Genomic DNA, 23,102 nt, shown 5'->3' with positions numbered 1-23,102 from the left:
CACATCTTTGAGGAAAAATTGGCCAAACATTAGGGTTATAATTAGAGAACAAAGCAAGAAGCTGCATTTTTTTTTGATGTTTAAAAAATTGCTTTGATGTTTAAAACAATGTTCCACTGTGGTGTCTTTCAGGAAAGTGCTTGTTAAATGCAAGATCGAAATTTGCAACCTACAGATGTATGTGACTCCCAAAATCATCAAAGATATCCCAAATAATTAAATTCAGAGACTTTCCAGCAGTGGAGGGAATCTAGTTACCCCGCATTCCCACTGCCAAAGATGGTTTGGAGCTGCTCTACATAGATGTAACTTGGTAATTTTGGTCTTGCTAGGTTTGTTACTGAAGTATACCTCTTATTTGCCTATAAATGTCTGCAAAGGTCAAAAGACTTCTGGAACAGAAATTTAATACTCTTTAGCATCTTAATATAGGTTCAAATATATTAAATAATATTTGATATTTAGAGCTGTAATGACATGGGTTTGATTGATGTGAGCTTCAGAAGTATCTAAGAAGAATATCACTGTCAAAGAATGCATGTACATTTTTAGTTATGTTTAAGAGTAAGACAAATTATTTGAAAAAAGTTTGGTTCTGTTTTCATGGTATATGTTTATGTTCATGCATATGTTTATGTACATATAAACATATTGCATACATATTTATTGAATATATTCATTTATATGTGATGTATATATTTATTATATATGCTTATAGGTAGAGAAAAATTGTTAAAATTTTTGCTTTGGTCTTTTCATGTGTTGAGTAGTTTTGACATTATGCCTTATAATTTCTTTTTTTCTTTTTTTTAGAAAGGTATAGATATTTGAAATGCAGAGTTACAGAGAAAGAGGTAGAGATAGGCACACACACACACTCACAGAGAGAGATCTTCCATCCACTGGTTCATTCCCTAAATGGTTGCAATGGCCAGCACTGGGCCAGACCAAAGCCAGGAGCCTGGAACGCACGTGGATGAGTGGAAATAGGGGCCCAAGGATCTGGATTATTTTCTGTGCTTTCCCAGGGACATCACCAGGGAGCTGGACTGGAAGTATGCCTTATAATTTCTATATCTAACATTCTTTATTATATTTTTCAGTATTTGATTTTCTATGACTTTTTTTAAAAGATATATTTATTTGAAAGTCAGAGTTACAGAGAGAGAGAGGAGAGGCAGAGAGAGAGAGAGAGAGAGAGAGAGAGAGAGAGTGAGGGAGCTCTTACATCCGCTGGTTCACTCCCCAATTGGCTACAACATATGGAGCTGCACCCATACGAAGCCAAGAGCCAGGAGCTTCTTCTGGGTCTCCCAGGTTGGTGCAGGGGCCCAAGGACTTGGGCCATCTTCCACTGCTTTCCCAGGCCATAGTAGAGAGCTGGATTGAAAATGGAGCAGCCGGGACTCAAACCAGTGCCCATAGGGGATGCCAGCACTACAGGCAGCAGCCTTACCTGCTATGCCAGAACGCCAGCCCCCTCTATGACTTTTTTTAATCAGAAAAATATGTTTGGGGGGTTGGTGGTTTGGCACAGTGGATTAAGCCACTGCCTGCAGTGTTAGCTTCCCATATGTGTGCCAGCTCAAATCTTGACTTTTACACTTCTTTTCTCTTTTAATTTTTTTAAAATTTATTTTATTTTATTAAAATTTATTTGACAGGTAGAGTTATAGACAGTGATAGAAACAATTTATTTCAAAGGCAAAGATACAGGGAGAGAAGGAGAGAGAGAGATGCAGGTGGAGGCTGAGTCTTCTATGCCACAACACTGCCCTGATTGTTCCACTTCTGATCTACCTGAGAACGCAGTGGAAGATGGCCCAATATACTTGGACCACTGCTGCTTTTATGGGAGACCCAGATGGAATCCTCAGCTCTTCTCTCTCTCTCTCTCTGCCTCTGTAATTATGTCTTTCAAAAAATAAATGAATAAAAAATAAAAATGTTTGGAAAAATAATTACTATAGCTGAAATGATTTTATGGAATACAATGATAAAAATACATGAATAAGTTTGGCAGTGCTAAACATATTCAATAATTGGTTCACAAAACATCTTACTACAGTGGATATTATAGAACCTACTTTTCAGTTACTATGAAATAATATTAGTGGTCCTCACATAATTAATTAGATGAAGGTATTATTTCCTATGATTCAATTAGGTGAAAGAGTTTGTTTAAATGAAAAAATACTCTATTTAAAAATATTCTATGTGAGGCAGAAATATAATAGCAGGTAGGTAATATGAGTCCATAATTAATGCTGCTTTATAGTTTTTAATATTCTTTGATAAAATAATGTGAGGCCAAAACTGAAGTCTGAGAAATCTTACAAAATTTGTTAATTATTTAAGGATCTGTGCATGTCTGTAGAATTTTGTGAACAGCATAGTGCACACAACTCTGCATCACAAGAACTTTGGAAAACAACCTCTTCCATTCCTTCATCTTTAATAAAAAGGGCAGTTCTAGAAATCTTATTAATCTTGTTAACCCTTTCAAGTACTTTAATGCCTTTTTCAAATTTTGTTCTGAACTCCATTTCCTTAAGTTCTAAGGTAATTCTCTGCCTCTGCCCTCTCCAGTATTTTCTCATAGCTTTAACCAACATAAAGGGTCCTAATCACCTATCCATTTACTAAATGAATTGCTTAACAAGCCAATAGTCCCAGTACTCTCAGCCTGCCTTCTTCTGTTCTCTTCCAGATGTGCTAAGGCACATGGCTGAGCATTACTGGCATCTGGTTCCAATCCCCACTTACCAGAGCTTTTTTTTATTTTTCCTGGAAGCTACTTCCCTGACAATCAGACTGGACCTGTTTCTCACCACTGTCCATTACCTCAGTCCCACTCTGAGTGTCTGCTGACTTCTAATAATAGATCTCTATCACTCTCCTTTTCATTTGTATAAGTAATTGAATTGTGAAACAATGGGCTTTGCTTTGGGAACTACCTGTAAGTTCTGATTAACCTCTTAAACACAAATATCTCAAAGCCTATCTGAAAACAACCGCTGTGCTAAACTCTCTCCCTGTCCTTATATGATTGATCACCGTCATGGCAATGAATCTGGCCTCAGATTTAAGCTTAGGGATTACTGCCTTATAACTCATGACCCTGGAAAGTACCAGTGCCTCCCAAGAACCAAATGCCCTTTAATATCACTCCCTTCAGCTCACAGTGGAGGAAGGCCCCTGAAATTTGGTAGGTAGCACGATGAGATATGGCGACTATTAAGTTTATTCATAGGAAGCCTCAAGTACTTCTCCTCCAGATGTAGTGGAGATGTAGTCTCAAGCCTTTTAATTCTAAAACACAAGGCTTATGTTATGCTAACATCTAAAACTACCTTGACCATATTAAGTTGACTGAATAGTAAGCAGCTTAAACTCTGTTAATCAGAGTAATTAGAAAAATAAGGATAGAAAATTTATAAATTAACAGTAAGAGGAATTAGAAAGGTGGAATTACAGAATTTCTGTAAATATCAAATGATATTAAGGAGATACTAAGAACAATGGTATGTCAATAAATTTAACTTCAGTGACATGGGATAATTTCTTAACAAGAACTGTAAAGGAAAAAGTTAAATTGTGTTTACTAGCAGATATAGAAAATTTGAAGAAATCTACAATAAATATTCTAAAACTAGTAAGCCATGTTAGAAAGTCTTTAGAACAAAACATTGATTTTCAACATACCAATTTTATTATTATATTCTAGCTAATAAAATAGGAAGCTAAAATCTGAAAAAAATATTTTATAGCACCAAACTTTAAACTGTTAGAACTAAATCTAATCAGTGGTGTGTAAAACCTAAACAGTGAAAACTAAAAATAAAAAAAAATGCTAAGAGAAATTAAAGAAGATCTCAACAAATAGAGAAACATTTTGTTTGTGGGTCAAGATATTTAATGTTGGCAGGCTAGTACTTCTCCAAAAATTTATACACAAATTCTACATGACCTCAAAAATTCTAGCATTTTTTTTTTTGGTAGCAATTAACAAGCTGATTCTAAAACTTATTTGGAATTCCAAAGAACCTAGAACAATCTACACAGCATTGAAAACAACAAAGTAGGAACACTCAGTCCAATTGATTTCAAAACAGAAAGAAAAAGTATTTAAGGCAATATGATATTTGTTTAAGGATAGACAAATAATTTGGTGAATGAAAACACAAGTCCAGAAATGGATAACGTTTTTGGTCGAAGGTGAAAATTACGCCTGTGGAGAACGTATAGCCTTTTAGAGGTCTTGTGTCTGAACAATTGGAATTCTGTATCTTCCCTCTACTCTGATTACATTAAATGAACTTCCATCTCCATATTGCAGCATACACAAACATAGCATAAAATAGATCATAGAGTTAAAAATAAAATATGAAACCATAACAATATATAAAACAATAAATCTTCTAAGAGAAAATCTTTGTGACTTGGGTGACACTACAAAATGATGATCCATAGAAAACTGATAACTTTAAATCCAACAAAACTAAAATCTTTAGTGTTTAAAAGGATACTATTAAGAATGGAAGGCCAACCTATGACTATGCAAAACAGTGAAAACAAATTATATTCAGAATTTATAAAGAAAATATAAAGAACCCTCAAAACTGAATAATATAAAAATAACAATTAAAAAAAATCTTACAAATAGCACAGCACAGTGGTTAAGATACCACTTAGAATGGTGCCACTTGGAATGGTGATTCCCATTTAGGAGTGTTAAGTTCAAGTTCTGGCTTCCCTACTTCTGATTCAACTTCCTACTAATATGTACCCTGGGATGTAGCAGATGATGGCTTCAGTAGTTAGGTCCCTGCCCCTTCATGGGCGACCTGCCAATAGGGATTCCTTGCTTTGGCCTGGCCCAGCTCTGCTTTTTTCACAGGCATTTGGAGAGTGAATCAGAGGATGGAAGGTCTCCATCTGTTTCTCTGCGTTAAATAAAATGAAAGTAAATAAAATTCTATTTAAAAAATGACAAAGGATTTGAGAAGACACCTAATCAAAGATTTGTGGAAGGGATATGAACATAGAAAATATAGTGAATGCTATTCCTCATTAGGAGAACACAAATTAAAACCACAATATCACTGCGTGCTTATCAGATGGCTAAAATTGAAGATCAACTAAACAAACTGTTGGTGAGCATATGAAGACTCTGCAACTCTCACACACTGTATATGAGATTTGAAGATTGTATTGGGAAACTTTTGGTAGCTTCTTAAAAATATGAAAAAAATCGAAAAACCTACCATGTGATCTAGCCATTCAATTCTACGTATTTATATACATAAAAATACAGCATATATCAAAGATTTACACACAAATGTTCAAAGAAGCTTTGTTGAAATTGCCAAAACTGAAAATTACTAAACTATCAGCAGATGAATTAATAAACACATAGTGGTATATCCCTACAATGGAATCCTACTGAACAATAAAATCAAATACATATCTGATGTTAACAACTGCATGGTTTAATGTAGAAAAACCATATTAGGTGAAATAATCCAGACAAAAAGGTTTATATATTACATGATTACATTTACATAAAATTCTACAATGCAAATCAATTTACAGTGATAACAAGATCAATGTTTACCTGTAGGGGCTGGGATAAGATTTAAGGGAGGGATGCCAAAGACTCAGGGGAAGCCTTTTGGGGTGATGATATGTTCACCATATTCATTACGGTGATGATTCTTCAGGCGTATGCATACGTCAAAACTTACAAAAATTTAACTTTAAAAATGAATAATTGATAATTAGTCACACAATTAAAAATGAAAATAAAATATGAAATGTTTGCTTCTAAAATAATTGCATATATTGTACTCACATATAAAATAAGTTCAATCATATAAAACAACTGGAAAGTAATGGAAGCTTTTACTCAAGAGAAGAATTTCTTTACGTTTTTGTGTAACATGATTTTCTTTCATTCTCTCCACTGAAGATATATATAAAACAGCAAATTAACTCATGTCTAAAAAACACCTATAACTCAACTACTTTCATGTAAACAATTTGTCATTACTAAAAGGAATTTTTTTTAAGATTTTATTTATTTATTTGAATGAGTTACACAGAGAGAGGAGAGGTGCAGAGAGAGAGAGGGGGGGGGGGGTCTTTCATCCTATGGTTCACTCCCCAATTGGCTACAATAGCCTGAACTGCACCAGTTCGAAGCCAGGAGCCAGGAGCTTCTTCTGGGACTCCCACGTGGGAGCAGAGGCCCAAAGACTTGGGACATCTTCCACTGCTTTCCCAGGCCATAGCAGAGAGCCAGATCAGAAGTAGAGCAGCTGGGACTCAAACCAGCACCCATATGGGATGCTGGTGCTTCAGAAGGCCAGGCTGTTAACCTGCTGCGCCACAGTGCCAGCCTCTAGACTGGCATTTCATTTCTGCCCTCTAAGCCATAGTTCTGTTATTCATTCAAGAGTATGATATAGCAGGAAACATTAAGGTGGTAGAAGATCTCCAATTTTAGAACATCTACCTACTTTTAAATAAATCATAGAAAACATTAGTATACCTGTTCTAATTGAGTGATCCTCACTGCCAAGTTGAGAACCAAGACTAAGCTGAGTTTATACGTCTTACTAGAAACGTTTGTTAAAATTATCAGTACTTCCTTCATTTCCTTGTAAATGCTAATTCCTGTCGAAACTGGAAAATACTTTTTAAAAGTCTTCCTGGACTATTTAATGCATGGCCAATCTTGGAAACTACTGGCCATTTTTGAACATTAGTACTTCTTTAGAAGCAGTGAGTAAGAACTAGAAAAATCCTGATAAGTGGATTTGCATCAACTTATAGGATCAAGGAAATATGTGTGCATTTCTTCAAAGGGAAAATTCAACTGCTATTAACAACTTAGATAAGCTAACTTGTCAAAGAGAGTTAAAAAAAATCTAAATTTCCTTCCTTAGCTACAGAAGGAAAATAGGACCACAGATACTTGCTAAGAAACCCAGGATATATAAAATGGAATTAAGAAGTGTAAATGTTTCTTTAGCTTATGCCCTTATAGAGGGCTAGGAAATATAACTATATGTTTAGAAAATAATTGTCGATATTTAGCATGATGTAGCAATTTTACCTCTGTGCTGTTTCTCCCTAAAAATAAATATCCAGAAATAGCAACGCAATAGAGGCAAAGCCTACTTATGTTTTATTTTCACATGAATTGTTTAGATGATTGCTCCAATGCTCTACTTGATTTAGCTTCAAAGAAAGAATGGTTTCAATCGCAGCCTACCTATTGAAGCCAAAGCTAGTGCGACTACCATCCTGCCCCTCCCTTTCAAGACTCAGGACTTCTAAAACCACACACTAGGGATACAAATACAGTAGGGCCATTGTATTCAAAATCCCTCCCCAATCACCAGAGAGTGACCATAACTTCATGACAAAGACCATCATCTCTTTCCTCAGACAACTTCCACACTACAACCAAGCAAGAAGATCAGAGGTTTCCATTTCACTAATGTGTATATTGAAATAGATCTATTATCTTCCTGTTTTAAAATACAGAAAATGCTAGATAAAAATATTGGAAAAATATAAACATATAGCCGAATGTTATCTCCAGGGGCCTGTGCTGTGGTACACTGGGTTAAGCTGTTGCTGGTGAGGCCAGTATCCCATAGGAGTGCCAGTTTGAGTCCAGGATGCCCTGCTTCTAATCCAGTTCCTTTGCTAATGTGTTTGGGAAATCAATGGAAGATGACCCTAGTGCTTGGGCCTATGCCATCCACTTGGGAGACCTGGATGGAGTTCTGGGCTCCTAGCTTCAGCCTGAACTACCCCTGTCCCCTGCAGCCTTTTGGGGAGTGAACCATCGAACAGAAGATATCTCTGTGTCTCTGCCTATCAAATAAATACATCTTAAAAAAAATCTATGGTTCAGATTGGTGAGGGAATAGAATCTTCGAGTGTACATTTGTGAGCTGATGCTGCAGGTTCATTCCTGTGGAACAAGCAATCACAGGTTTGAATGTGCAGGTCAAACAGAAGCTGAAATAGCGTGTGCAGCAGTTAAGTATGAATTGAGTTTTCATGTGTATAGCTGGGATCTTCAAAATGCTACTCAGACCTTCAAGAGGGTGATAGAACAGAAAATCATTATTTCCCAACTAGCATAGGGACATAGTCCAAAAGCTTTTTCACTGGTGATTTGCTCTCTGGGTAGAGGGTAACAAATATCCCTTTTAGAATATACAGTGTGGCGAATGATACTTATGTGTGACAAATGATATTGAGGTTCTGTATCACATACCACGTCCCATCTTCAATTTCAGCTGCAGCTGTTGTGAAGAGTTTTTGTGTACTTAGCTGGTGGGCTTCTCCTCTAATGTAACTGGCAACCCACCCTCTACTCTGAGCTGTCCTCTGAAGTTTGTAGCACTTCTCGGACAATCCTGAATTAATGAGGGGTGGGAGCTAGGAAACTGTTACTCGATTATTTTCCTTTGTGGATCACCCTGGTTTCCAGGAGAGCTCCAGGGAACTCCAGTGCTGACTATGGTTCAGTAGCAAACATTTTATTGGTGTTTGCACCTTTTTTTGGTTTACTCTCCTTACGCCTTCAGTTTCACTTCCTGGGTTGCCTCCCAGATACATCATCTCCGCATGAGTCATCCGGTCAGGTAATGCTTTCAGGGAAACACAAACTAAGACTGGATTTCACTATAGTCAAAAAGGCTTAATGCTCCATTAAATAAAGAGATCAACAAATAAAAAGTAATAAGACCACAGTCCAGCAGGGAAACAGGCAAGGGCTATAAATGATAATCAAATGCAAAGACGGGATGACCTAACCTTGTAAATCACACACTCTGTCCTTTCTGCAAGATCCTATTTGTCATACCAGTCAGGCCCATTAAATGTAGAAGAGGATTACATGGGGATCTGAATGCCAGGCGGCAGGGATTATTAGGGACATCTTGCAGGTTGATTACATCAGAGATTGAGGTGGGTTTGTACCATGACAAATTAACTAAACTGGAATTCTATTTCCCAGAATTCTCATCCCAGCGTAGCTTTTTTGTTAGTGAGGTCAAGAGAAGACTTTTGCCTAAGATTTGGAAGCCTGAAGTGAAGCAGCAGTTTTGCCCTTCTTGCTTTCTGAAGGCCACTGCTGGGCACAGCACTGTTGCAGCTCATGTAGGGTGTCAACTGGCTGCTGGTTCATCACGTTGCGTGGGGCAACAGATGGACCTACAGACGTGCACACGTGTCTGATCCTCCCCCCACGCCTTGTAGGCCCTCTGCCTTCTGACTGAGATGTTTCATCTCTATCACCTCTTCCCACGGGTCATCCTACTTTTGTTGTTGTGCACTGGGAAGCAGACAAGGACTGTTGTAGACTGCACACTCTGTCCTGAGGGACACTGGCTGATTCTTGCAAGTGCAAATTTGTCCTTGCTTCACTCATTTAACACAAATGTTTTCTTCCTGGCTTCAGGTCCTGGTGACTTTGGCTCAGTACCAAAACAGAAACAATAGCCTTGTAAAGACTTTCAAAAAATTCCCCACAGACATAGTAGGCAAATCCCTATAGCAAATCCCTTACTATACACACATCTGGTGGTTTTGCTTCTCAGAGCAAAGTCTGACTGACACAGAGACTATAACATAAGCAGCTTTAAAGTGAATGAATCAAGAAAGGAAAAATCAATTACATTAAGAGATAAGATGGCATAAAAAGATGATATATTTGAAAAGAGGCCAAACAGAAGTTATATAAATGAAAAAAATTAAATAAGGAAAAAACTTTCCAATTTATAGGCTTAATAGTTAGGTGTACCGTCTGAATAGGTTACATGCGAGTATGACAAAATTGCAAATAAACAGTAGTTCAAACATGACAGATGTCTATTTTTCTTTCCTATCTGCAAGCAATTCAGGTCTTTGGTGACCGATAAAGGCATTTCCAAATTGTCAGTGAAACAGAAATCAATCTGCAACATCCCCAATACACTTTAACATCTGCGTCCAGCATGGCTGCTAAGCATCCAGCCATCAGGTCTTCATCCCAGACACTGAGCGTTTCAGTCAAGTCAGGCGGTTGGGTGGGCTTAAACAGCAGATACTTAGCTCTCACCATTCTGGAGGCTGGAAAGGTCAAGGTCAGGATATCAGCAGACTTAGTGTCTGGCTAGGGCTAATTTCCTGATTTATAGTCAGGCAACTTCTCATTTTCCTCACAGGCCAGAAAGAGTTCTCTCCCCCTTGACCTCTTCTGTTAAGGGCACTAAGCAGTCTGTGAAGTCTCTATCCTGGTGGCCTAATTATCTTTATTTTTTTTAAAGATTTATTTTATTTGAAAGTCAGAGTTACACACAAAGAGAGGGAGAGGCAGAGTGAGAGGGAGGGAGGAGGGAGGGAGGGAGGGAGGGTGGGAGAGGCGGGAGGTGTTTGGGGGGAGGAGGGAGGGAGGCCTGGTTCACTCCCCAATTGGCCTCAACAGCCAGAGCTGAGCGGATCTGAAGCCAGGAGCCAAGAGCTTCTTCTGGGTCTCCCATGTGGGTGCAGGGGCCCAAGGACTTGGGCCATCTTCCACTGCTTTCACAGGCTAACAGCAGAGAGCTGGATCAGAAGTGGAGCAGCTGGGACCCGAACTGGCGCCCATATGGGATGCTTAAACTGCACGCGACGGCTTTACCTGCTATGCCACAGTGCTGGCCCCAACCTAATTATCTTTTAAAGTGCTAACCTCCAAATAACAGCACACTGGGATAAGGATTTCAACATAGAATTTTGTGGGGAGGGGACACAAGTATTCAGTCCATTGTAGGGGGTAGATAAATGGGAGGACTGCTTCTTTCCTTTTAAAACTGTTGTTTCAAAGTTGTACACATCATCAATTTTACTTTTGTACTATTGATCTGGCAATAGGTAGCTATAATGAAAGCTTGAAAATCTTGTATTGAGCTGGGTGAACACATACTCAGCTAAAAATTGTATTATTACAAGTGGAGTCGTAGCTGAAGGAGCAAATTGTAGACTCTGACAATGGTTTAAAAGCAGCTAAAAGAATTCCCAAGGCCCAATTAGCAAGCAGAGAGAAAGAATTGAGGAATTCACAGAGACTAGAGTAAGTCTGAGAAGGAACAAATAAGGAAATAGGTAATAGGACACATGGAAGTGATGGTAAGATAAAGATAATAAATATTTTAAAATAAATACCATGAATCCTAAAATATCAGAAGCACTCTGGATCTGGCTGGGTCTGGAGCAAGAGGAATAAAGTACATAGACACACACACACACACACATACACATACACAAACAATATTTTGTAGTGAAACTAAACCTAAAACACCCAAGACATAAAGAATACCTTCAAGATTAACATAAATAACCTATGAAGCAAACTGCTAGATCCTTCATAAAATCTCCAGTTCAATGTGTTACTGTGTGTGCAGGGAATTAAGTCTCTAAGCAGTCCTTAAATAAACAGCCTAATAAACATGCATAAAATGACCTGAATCCTGATACCGAATCACTGAGCTGCCTGCAAGACACAGACGGGCAGGCTGGAGCTAGCCTGAGACAAATGTGGGTATTAGCATCATATTCCGGAGAGGAACCCTGAGGCAGCTGATCTTGGGAAGCTGGCATCATGTCCGTATGCTTGACCTCAGCTCTTACCACATCCCACTCCTACCAGAAATAATCTCAAGTTATCCTTAGAGAAAAATTTGACCCTAAAGACAGAGATTAAAGAAATCAGACTGCTGTGAGAATGGAACTACAAACAGCAGACAGCTAATTAAGATTCCCAAGGGCTCCAGATATTGGCATCATCAGGCATGGAATTTAAAATGTGACTATATAAAATGATTAAGTAAAGAATAAGTGAAATAAGAAAATCAGTGAACAACAAAATGTTATCAAGAATGGACTAAAATGTTATCAAGAATGGACTAATACAGAATTCTGCTTCTGGCTATGGAGTTTCCTAACTATATGAATATCCAGAAAGCTTCAAAATGTATCAAATTCTTTCAGATATGGGCAAAATAGGATTGTGGTCCAAGCAAAGAAATGAGCTGAATCCTACCATCGATCTGAAATCCCTTAACAAACTGTGGTTAGTGCGAGACAGTGTTCCTCTCCCCTCTCCCGAGTATGATCACTTTGAGTTGAGGAAATAGGGGTCAGAGTAAGAGAAGGATGAACCACTTGGGACATGGCAGGTGCAGGGCAGGTGAACAATAAGGAGGCAACTACATGAAACGTAGCTCCAGGAATACGTGGACAGGTTCCCTGGAGTATGCCGATAAATAGAGTGCATGCACAATCTAATCTATTCAATTAGCAATCAAATTTACTCAAGCAGAACACACACACACACACACACACAGAGTGTTCTTCCTTCTGCTGGTTCACTTTCCAAATACCTGAAATGTCTGGGGCTGAGCCATGTTGAAGCCAGGTGCCAGGAACTCCCTCCAGATCTCCTCCTACATGGCTGGTGGGACCCAAGCGCTTGGGCCATCTTCCGCTGCTTTCCCAGGCATATTAACAGGGAGTTGGCTCAGAAATGGAGCAGCCGGAACTCAAACCAGCATGCATATTGGATGCTGGTGTTGAAGGAGTTGTTTAACTTGCTGCACCACAACACAGGCCCGGTGCTGGAAGCTTTAATCTTAAAAAATCCCCAGAGTTCAAGGAAGGAAGGAAGGAAAGCACGTGCTATCCAGGGCACTCCACATAAACATCAGAGGGGTCAGGACTTAGGACTAAAGTAGCCCACAGGTAAAGGACCCTCTAAGTCAACCTGAAAAGCTCAATAAAAGCCTCTATAGAATGAAGCTGGCCCACAATAACAAATCTGCCTCAAAAAGCAAATATTAATATGTTTAAGGGAACAACAACAAAATCCAGTCAGTAATAAAGCCCTCACCGTGTGTGGGACTCAGTATGAAATTACTGTTTCTGAGAAGGAACAGGAAAATGTGACTTGTGATCATCAGAAAAACTGATCAATCAGAGCAGGTGGGAGAAACAGAGAATGAAAAGGTCGATGGATTTAGAGGAGAAGGAATTCACAGAAGTTATTTTAAAAATGGTGAAGGATTTAAAGAAAGACACGAGTAGGGATATTTACTGAACATAAAGTTTAGAAGACACAAAATGCATGAAATTAAAAAAATTCTGATTTTTAACATCACCTAGACATTGAGATAGAAATCAATGAACTCAAAGACATCAGGAGAACTATTCAAAATAAAACCCAGAGAAACACCATCAAGAACAGTCTCAGTGCTCTGTGAGGCAATTTCAAGGGGTGTAAACATTATGTGATTAAGGTTCTAGAATAATTTTAAGAAATAATGATAAAACCTTCATATGTGAAAACAACAGGTATGAGAACAATAAGAAGAGGATATGATCCAGGAACTAGAAGGGCACAGCTGTAAGATTCCCAAGTTGTAAGCTAATGTATGTACCACGGCAGAGTTTTATTTGGCAATGAAGTGAGATGAGTTGAAGACACATCTGATAAACATGAGAGAAACCACAGAAAGTCAGAGAGAGGGCTTTGACTAAGAAGTCCAAAGTAGATATAATGAAGAATATTAAAAACCACAATATTAAAACAAAATAGGCAAAGTTGGAAAGCAAAGTAAATGAGGATAAATAACATGCTAATAGATTGAAAAATTCAATATTAAGACAATTTTCTCCAACTGAGCTGTAGAACAAACAAATCCCAGTTTAAATCTCAGCAAGATTTTATAGAAATTGGCAAACTACTGTTTCTATGTAATGCAAAGAATAGTCAAAGTGATTTTAAAATGAAGGGCAATATTGATGAACTTACATTATGTACTTTTAAGACCTATATGTTACAACAATGAGGAGAGTGGGGTGATTGCATAAGGACATATACTCAGAATAAAGGAATAATATAACCCAGAATTGTATGCATGCATTTATCATCAGGTTTTTTTTTAAATCAAATTTGCCAACATAATTTAGTGGGGTAAAGAATGGTCCAGGAACAAAAGGATATCAATGTAGGAAGATTAATGAATCTCTCCCTTCCTCTACACAAAAGCAGAGCTGCCAAATCAGTGAAATTTAGGAGTTTGGTGATTTAGGGCATGACAGGATATCTACAAAGCAAAGAACAAGTTATTTCTCATTTCACTGCCCACAAATAAGATGGAAGCAGACTATCCAGCTGTCCCTTTTGGGTACAGGAGGCAACATACTTCACATGTATGGATGCTGTTACAGCTTACACAGTAGACAAAACAGACAATCATACTCACCAGTACATAATAACTATGGAAGAAATACTAATGTACCAAGTACTAAATATGTATTTAAACAGAATTAGTTTCCCAGTTCACAACAACCCAAGCACAAGCATGATGGGCATGTGAACACGGTAACCATAGTGATGTGAGCAAAGACTATATGAGCTCTGGGTGGGCTCATATAGGCATATTGGATGAGGCTACCACCTGCTGCGCCAGCATCCCATATGGGTACCAGTTCTAGTCTTGGCTGCTCTGTCCAGCTTGCTGCTGTGGCCTGGGAGAGCAGTGGAGGATGGCCTGAGTCCTTGGGCCCTTGTACCCATGTGGGAGACCCAGAAGAAGCTCCTGGCTTCTGGCTTTGGATCGGCTCAGCTCTGGCCTTGCAGCCATCTGGGAGTGAACCAATTAATGGAACATTTTTCTTTCTCTCTGCCTCTGTTTGTAACTCTGCCATTCATATAAATAAATAAATGAATAAATCTTTTTAAAAAAAGACTACATGAGCTCAGTATTATAAATTCCCTCTCTACAACACTAATCTAATTATTATTACTGCATGATGTTCATTCATACAGAGACAAAAATTGAGCCCTCCAACTTGCACCTTTCTGCCTGAAGAGCAATCAGGTAGTTGGTGGTGGCATGGTAGAACAATTGTATGGCTAAAGTAGGATTCCAATGGGGTGCCTATTTCAGACAGGAAACCAAACACAGAGTTGATGTAATAATCTAGGCTGTATAATTATTCTAAATTAACAACCACACCATGGCTTGAGGTTCCTAATAGTTAGAAAACATGAAAATTAAAGGCTTAACATCTGAATAACTCCACCATCATCATGACTTAATTGGGGAGTCTGAATTTTCTACTTTCTGGGCAGAGACATTCTGAATGACAAAGGAAGATAGTATTTACTCTAAGACATTACAAACATCCCAGCCAAACATTCTGGCTTCTTCTTGGGTACTTCAGGCAACTTTTTCAAAAGAAACTTAAAAAATCACCATCCTGGTAGGGCTGGTTGATGTAGAATATGGTGGAGCCATGACACAAGATCAGAGCAGGGAGAGACATATTTAGCAGCAAATGTCCATCTTAGTGCTTGCTGATATTTCCTTGCATGATTTTGGGAGTGAGTATAATAATATAGCAGCAATGGCCTGAGAAGGCATGGTGACCTGGATTCTAGAACCCTCCTGGATGAAGACTGAGTCACCCAATGATAGGCCATTGGACTGGCAGAGGAGCTCTTTGATGGTGGAAGGAATGGAAATGGGAAGTGAAGGAGCACCTTATTCATTCACCTCTGGCTGCTAAATCAAATTGCCACAGACTGAGCGGCGGTGGAGGGGTGATGGAGTTGAATAACAACTTGGATCCTAACAGTCATGAGAACAGTAAGCCCATTCTGGTGAGGGCCCTATTGCTGGTTGGCAGATGGCTATTTCATGCTGTCCTCACATGATAGCGACTGGGAGTTGGAATAATTCTTATCTTCTGAGGACATTAATCTCTTCAAGAGAACTCATTGAAAGCTAATGACCTCCCAAAAGTTGCTCCCCCGGATGCCAGAACCTTGGGGGTCAGAGCTTCAACAAATGTAGGTTGGAGGACACATTCAGTCCTCAACAAGGAGGGTGTTGCTGTGTGTCAGCTGCAGCTTCAAAATCTGCTGCCATCAGGAGCTGGGTGGTTCCTCCCCTAATAAGTTCTTACCCAGAAAAAAAAAAAAAAAAAAAAAAAACACAACAGAATCCCAGACAAGCTGCTCCCAACAGAAATATAAAGGTGGACCTTAGCAACACATTGCCTAAAGCAGATGATGTGCTTGACTCCCCACTTCCCAGCTACTTTTCATCATCTGAACCACTGGAGTGGGCTGTGTCGCAGAACTGCCAAATCTAATTCCCTCAAAGCATCCCTTGCCCAACACCAGAGAAATACAGGAGTAGAAAGTTCAGGTATAATTGCAACAACCGAGAAGAATGCTAAAAAGCCACCCAGTTCCAAAACTGGGATTTACTGAAATGTTTGTAATTAAAGAGTCAGAGCCTAGCTTCTTTGGCTTTGTATTTTGCTTCCTTTCCTTCCTCTCCAGGTGTTAATTCTAAGACTCTATCTAATCAACATCCTGTGCTAATTTTTAGCTGTAGTCTGCTTCCCAGAGAGCATGACCTGCAAAGTCAAAAATCTGAAAACAAACATGCAAAAGCGAAAATCAACAAAGCAACAAATTCTTTTCTTTGAAATGATTAATCAAAGAGACAAAGCTCTAGAAAGAGAGATCAACAAAGAAACTGCAAGTTTAAAACATCTGAAAAGAGGACATCATTATAGATCCTGAAGATGTTAAAATATAATAGTAAGAGGATGTTAAAAACAGTTTTATCACAATAACATTTTAAATTTAAATTTAAAAGGACATGCTTTTTGATGACCAAAGTTTACCACAATGCACTAGAGAAAACAGAACCATGAAAAAATATTTTACCCCCAAATTTTGAAAATGTGAAATAAATATGTATACAAACATAACTTGCAAAAATTTACAAATTATGACTTGAAGTATAAAATTGAATGTTAAAGATCTACTTATGAAGAAAACAGTCAAGGATTGTATTGTGAAGCCTACCAAATTTCAAGAAATAAATTATTCAGCTTCTATACATAATTCCAAATGACTAAAAATATAAAAATGCTTTTCAACTACTCTTTAATCCAGATAAACATTGGTAAAAATTCTATATGATAATATGCCTAAAGAAAGTTATAAATTGATGAGAGAGAAAAATTCTGAAAATAGTGGGAAATTCAATTTATTAGTGATTCCAAAAGTACTAGCCTAACTTGAAACTAGAGAATCAATTCCTACCATTTCTATTGCAATAACTAATTTGGCATTTATGACTGATAAGAACTCCTGGTCAAACAAAACAGGCATCTTAAACCCCATAAACGATAACTATCAGATTCCCATATTAATAATTATACTTAAGGATATATTGTTTGAAACATTTTCCTTCTGTATCATAAATAATACAAAAATTAGGAATGTCCCTTCAAATCACAATATTAATAAAGGTCTAATCATTTCAGAAATATAATAAAGAGGAATAAAATAAAAAGAGCCAGACGAAGAAGAAAACACAAATCAAACATGAGAAAAATTTTTTTTTTTCTTGACAGAGTGGATAGTGAGAGAGAGAGACAGAGAGAAAGGTCTTCCGTTTTGCTGTTGGTTCACCCTCCAATGGCCACTGCGGCCGGTGCATCGCGCTGATCTGAAGCCAGGAGCCAGGTGCTTCTCCTGGTCTCCCATGCGGGTGCAGGGCCCAAGGACTTGGGCCATCCTCCACTGCCTTCCCGGGCCATAGCAGAGAGCTGGCCTGGAAGAGGGGCAACTGGGATAGAATCTGGCGCCCCAACCGGGATTAGAACCTGGTGTGCTGGCGCCACAAGGTGGAGGATTAGCCTGTTAAGCCACGGCGCCGGCCGAGAAAATTCTTTAAATATAACTGATGCACATTATAAAATTTCTTAGTCCTATTCTATTAACATTTCTTCTATTGATCTGGAAATTCTATGTGTGCAGCAGGGCTGCATGGGTGAAACAACTGAGGAAGTCACTCCACTCTAGAAGAAACAGGGGTACCAAAAAACCCGGTAGTCAAGATAAACACTGTTTTAATGCAATATTTCTTTTGACAGGCAGAGTGGACAGTGAGAGAGAGAGACAGAGAGAAAGGTCTTCCTTTTTGCTGTTGGTTCACCCTCCAATGGCCGCCGCGACTGGCACGCTGCGGCCGGCACACCGCGCTAATCCAATGGCAGGAGCCAGGTGCTTCTCCTGGTCTCCATGGGGTGCAGGGCCCAAGCACTTGGGCCATCCTCCACTGCACTCCCTGGCCACAGCAGAGAGCTGGCCTGGAAGAGGGGCAACCGGGACAGGATTGGTGCCCCTACCGGGACTAGAACCTGGTGTGCCGGCGCCGCAAGGCAGAGGATTAGCCTGTTGAGCCGCGGCGCTGGCCTTAATGCAACATTTCTAAACATCAGAATTAACATAAAGAAACATGAGGTTTCCAGTGTTGCATGTAAGGAGCCTGAGAGTCACTACTCACAGCTAAAAATAAGTAAAAATAAAAAAATTGAAAAATCAAAACTCTTCTTAAATGTGGCCACAAGGCAAACACCTGCCCCATGGAGATCCCCTGTGCCCACAGCAATATGGAACACTCTGGTAAAAATCTCCAGGAATCATAAAGTTGCTACTGATGGAAAATCCCCTAACCAGTGGCAATCTGCCTCAGATAGAAATCTCCCAGATTATAATCTGCATTGTAGCTGTTGCCAGCTTCCAGCTGTTCCCTTGTGGTGTATTTTAATAAATTTAACTCTGCTCACTGCTGTGTTCTGCTGGTGCACTCTTTCACCACCTGAGACACCTGCCTCCATCAGTCCCTATCCGCAATGGCCCCAAAACTGGAGACAGAAATAGGTACATGTGGAGAATCACAACTTACTGGAGTAGGAACTCAGGAACAGACACCTCCCTGGGAACCAGCACTAGAGCAGGAAAAACAGAAACACAATTGATGAACACTGGAGGCTCAGGGTGGACATGTCTGAGAAGCAAAACCTAAGGTGACCCAGCCATAGTTCCTTCCCCCATGCTTGTGTGAATTTTACTTCCATGAACTCAATCAGGTCCTTACAGTAAATATCAGAGACAAAAATGTGCATGTTTTTGGCAGGAGGAGGAAAAAAGCAACCATTTTGAAATGTGTTAGGGGCTGGTGCTGTGGTGTAGTGGGTAAATCTGCTGCCTACAGTGCTGGCATCCCATATAGGTGCTGGTTCGAGTCCCTGATGCTCTACTTCTGATCCAGCTCTCTGCTATGATCTGGGAAAGCAGTAGAAGATGGCCCAAGTCCTTGGGACCCTGCATCCACGTGGGAGACCTGGAAGAAGCTCCTGGCTCCTGGCTTCGGATGAGTGCAGCTCTGGCCATTGCAGCCAATTGGGGACTGAACCAGCGGATGGAAGACCTCTCTCTGTCTCTGCCTCTCCTTCTCTCTCTGTGTAACTCTTATTTTCAAATAAATAAATCTTAAAAAAAAAAAAAAAGAAAGAAATCTGCTAGAGCACTCTACTCTCTTAATAAGTCTGCCCTCAGGACAAATGAGTTAAGCAGAGCCTAATCTGCTGGGTTTTGATTACAGTCTAAATGACCTAGAGAAAGAGAAATAGCCAACCCCAGCACACACTAGTGACAATGTCTCCCACAAGGGCTGCGAACAACGGAGAATCACTTGTGAAGATCATGGTTCAGAGACATAAGTTACTAAGAGACTGAAACCTAATCTTGGAAATGGATTACACACACACACCTACCTTCTCACCTCATTGTTAAAGTGCAGACTGTCCAGGTACCAAGGACAATTTACAGAACACATTGAAAGATAAAGCCTGATTTGGAGAGATGGAACACACCTTATCACCAAGTATGGCAGGGATATTGGAATGCCCAGACTGAGAATTTAAAACAGTGATGACTAGCATTCTGAGGGTTCTAATGGATACAGCAGACAGTGTGGAAGGACCATATAAGCACAGAAACTGGAAATCCTAGGAACCCAAAGGAAAAGCAATACATTGAAAAGGTGCTTAGCAGAAAAGAATATTGCCTTTGATTGAGTTATTAGTAGCCTGGAAACATCTGAGAAAAAACTCTTTAACTTGAGGGTGCATCAATAGAAACTTCCAAAACTCAAAAACAAAAACAGCAAAGACTGAAAATGAACAAGCAAACAAACAAACAAACAAACAAGAAAAACCACCAAATCAAACATAGAACAGAGCATTCAAGAACCATGGAACAACTAAAAAAGAACAACATATACATCATTGGAAATGTAGATGACAAGAAAGAGATAAAGGAACAAACGGGATGTTGGAAACAATAAAGGCTATTTCCATAAATTTCACCAGAGACCAAATCACAGATCCTGGAAACCCGGAAAATTTTAAAATATAACCTACATATAAACTTATTCTAGCTAAAAAATATGCGTGAAGCCAGAGGATCAAAACACTTCATCCATACAGAAGCAAAGATGAGCAACACATCTAACTGCTTCTCAGAAAGTGTACAAAAGTGTACAAACAAGAGAGCGCAGAGAGAAATCGGTAGGGAGTAGAGAGAAAACAAGACAGAAATGAGCCTAGAATTCGCCTTTGCCTTGGGCTCAGACCTGGCTCTGCCTGACACTTCTGGACTCTGAGTCCTTCTAGCCCTGTCCCATCTCTGCAGTCTTCACGAAGCCACCATGGACTTGACCCCAGCCACAGCCCCACTCCTCCAAGGAGACTCATGGGTCTTCTCTCCCTAACTTGACTTTCCAGTCTGCTGAGAAAAGAAGACCAGATTCTAAGGGATCAAGAAGTTGGCAAATGTGGTTCTGTAGTGCTGCAAGTACCAATTGCCCATAGTTTGTCTTGACAGGTGTGCCCCTTTTCCCAGTCTCTGACCCTCATTCACAGCATTTTACCCGGATCCCCTCTGAACATTTGAGGAATTTGTGGAATAAACTCACTCGCTGTGAAGCACAGAAGGTTAAGATCAATGTGAGGGGCCCTAATTACACTGCACAAGAGCATATTTCTTCAAAATTTTGCTTGCTGAGATAAAACACTAAACATTAAATTCCATGTATCAGTCCAAGTGAATACTTTCCTGTAGACCTTCCTAATTTTCTAACAATGAGTCTTTTCAAACTATACATAAAGTCAGTTTTAGAATATAATGCACCTAGCTCAATTCACAATAGCTAAGCCCTGGAACCAACCCAAATGCCCATCAACAGTAGACTGGATAAAGAAACTATGGGACATGTACTCTATGGAATACTATACAGCAGTCAAAAACAATGAAACCCAGTCATTTGCAACAAAATGGAGCAATCTGGAAAGCATCATGCTAAGTGAATTAAGCCAGTCCCAAAGAAACAAATATCATTTGTTTTCCCCGATCGGCGACAACTAACTGAGCACCAAAGGGTAACCTGTGGAAGTGTAATGGACACTATGAGAAATAGTGACTTGATCAGCTATGGTGCTGACTGTTGATGTACAATGTAACACTTTATCCATTTTAGTATTTTTTTTTGTAAACTCTGTAATTAACACACAATTATTCTGAGGTGTCTAAATCTTAACTGAAAAGTGATCCTGGTTAAATATAAGAATGAGAAAAGGAGAGGGAGGAGATGTATAATAGGGGACATGCTCAATTGGATTTGCCCCAAATGATGAAGTTAGAAAAGTTTCAGGGGATTCTGATATAATCCCATCAAGGTGGCATGTACCAATGCCATCTCACCAGCCCAGGTGATCAATTTCAGTTCACAACTGATCACACTGATAGGCCTAAGAGTCAAAGGGTTCACACAAACAAGACTAGTGTCTGCTAATACTAACTGATAAAATAAAAAAAAGGAGGGAGAGAAGGATCCAACATGTGAAGCAGAATACACAGCAGACTCATAGAATGACAGATGTCCTAAATAGCACTCTGGCCTCAGAATCAGCCCTTAAGGCATTCGGATCTGGCTCAAGAGCCTATGAGAGTATTTTAGGCATGGAAAGCCAAGACACGCTGGAGAAAAAAAAAAAAGATGAAGAAGAAGACCTAAATGAGGGATCTCAGCGAGTGTGATCCCAGTGGAAAGAACAGGGCCATCAAAGTAGGAGGTACCTTTCTCTGAAGGGAGGAGAGAACTTCCACTTTGACTATGGCCTTGTCGGAATACGATCGAAGTCGGCGAACCCTAAAGGCTTCCATAGCCTTGGCAACTCATGACTAGAGCCTAGGGAGATTACTGATGCCATAAACAAGAGTGTTAAATTGTTAAATCAACATCAGGAGTCACTGTGTACTTGCGTCCCATGTGGGATCTGTCCTTAATATGTTGTCAAAGGTAAAGTAATGATATAGCTAGTACTGAAACAGTATTTTTACACTTTGTGGTTATGTGTGGGTGCAAACTGATGAAATCTTTACTTAGTATATACTAAAGTGATCTTCTGTATGTAAAGATAATTGAAAATGAAAAAAAAAAAAAACCTTGGTTTTAAATTGGAAATTACATAGAAAAGTAATCAATCTTTTTTAAAAAAAAAATATCTTGCAGAATCTCGGTCATTAATGTGATGTACACTGTTACTTAATGCTATGACTAGTACTCCAACAGTATTTTTTCACTTTGTGTTGCTATGGGAGGACAAACTGTTGAAATCTATATATATATACTAAACTGATTTTCTATATAAAAAGAGAATTGAAAATGAATCTTGATGGGAATGGAAGGGGAGAGTGAGTGGGAGGGGGGAGGGTTGCGGGTGGGGGGGAAGTTGTGGGGGGCGGAAGCCTTTGTAATCTATGAGCTGTACTTTGGAAATTTATATTCACTAAATAAAAAAAAAAGAATATAATGCACCAAAATGACACAACAATTCTTCCCCAAAGACCAGGTTTTATTGAGTAAATAATGTATCTGGATGACAGCATTAAGAAGACAACTTCTAATAAAAATGGCCGGCACCGCGGCTCAACAGGCTAAGCCTCTGCTTTGCGGCGCCAGCACACCGGATTCTAGTCCCCGTCGGGGCGCCAGATTCTATTCAGGTTGCCCCTCTTACAGGCCAGCTCTCTGCTATGGCCTGGGAAGGCAGTGGAGGATGGCCCAAGTCCTTGGGCCCTGCACCCGCATGGGAGACCAGGAGAAGCACCTGGCTCCTGG

Source organism: Lepus europaeus, chromosome 11 (genome assembly GCF_033115175.1).
Source record: "Lepus europaeus isolate LE1 chromosome 11, mLepTim1.pri, whole genome shotgun sequence".
NCBI lineage: Eukaryota > Metazoa > Chordata > Mammalia > Lagomorpha > Leporidae > Lepus > Lepus europaeus.
Note: the sequence above shows the minus strand (reverse complement) of the source record.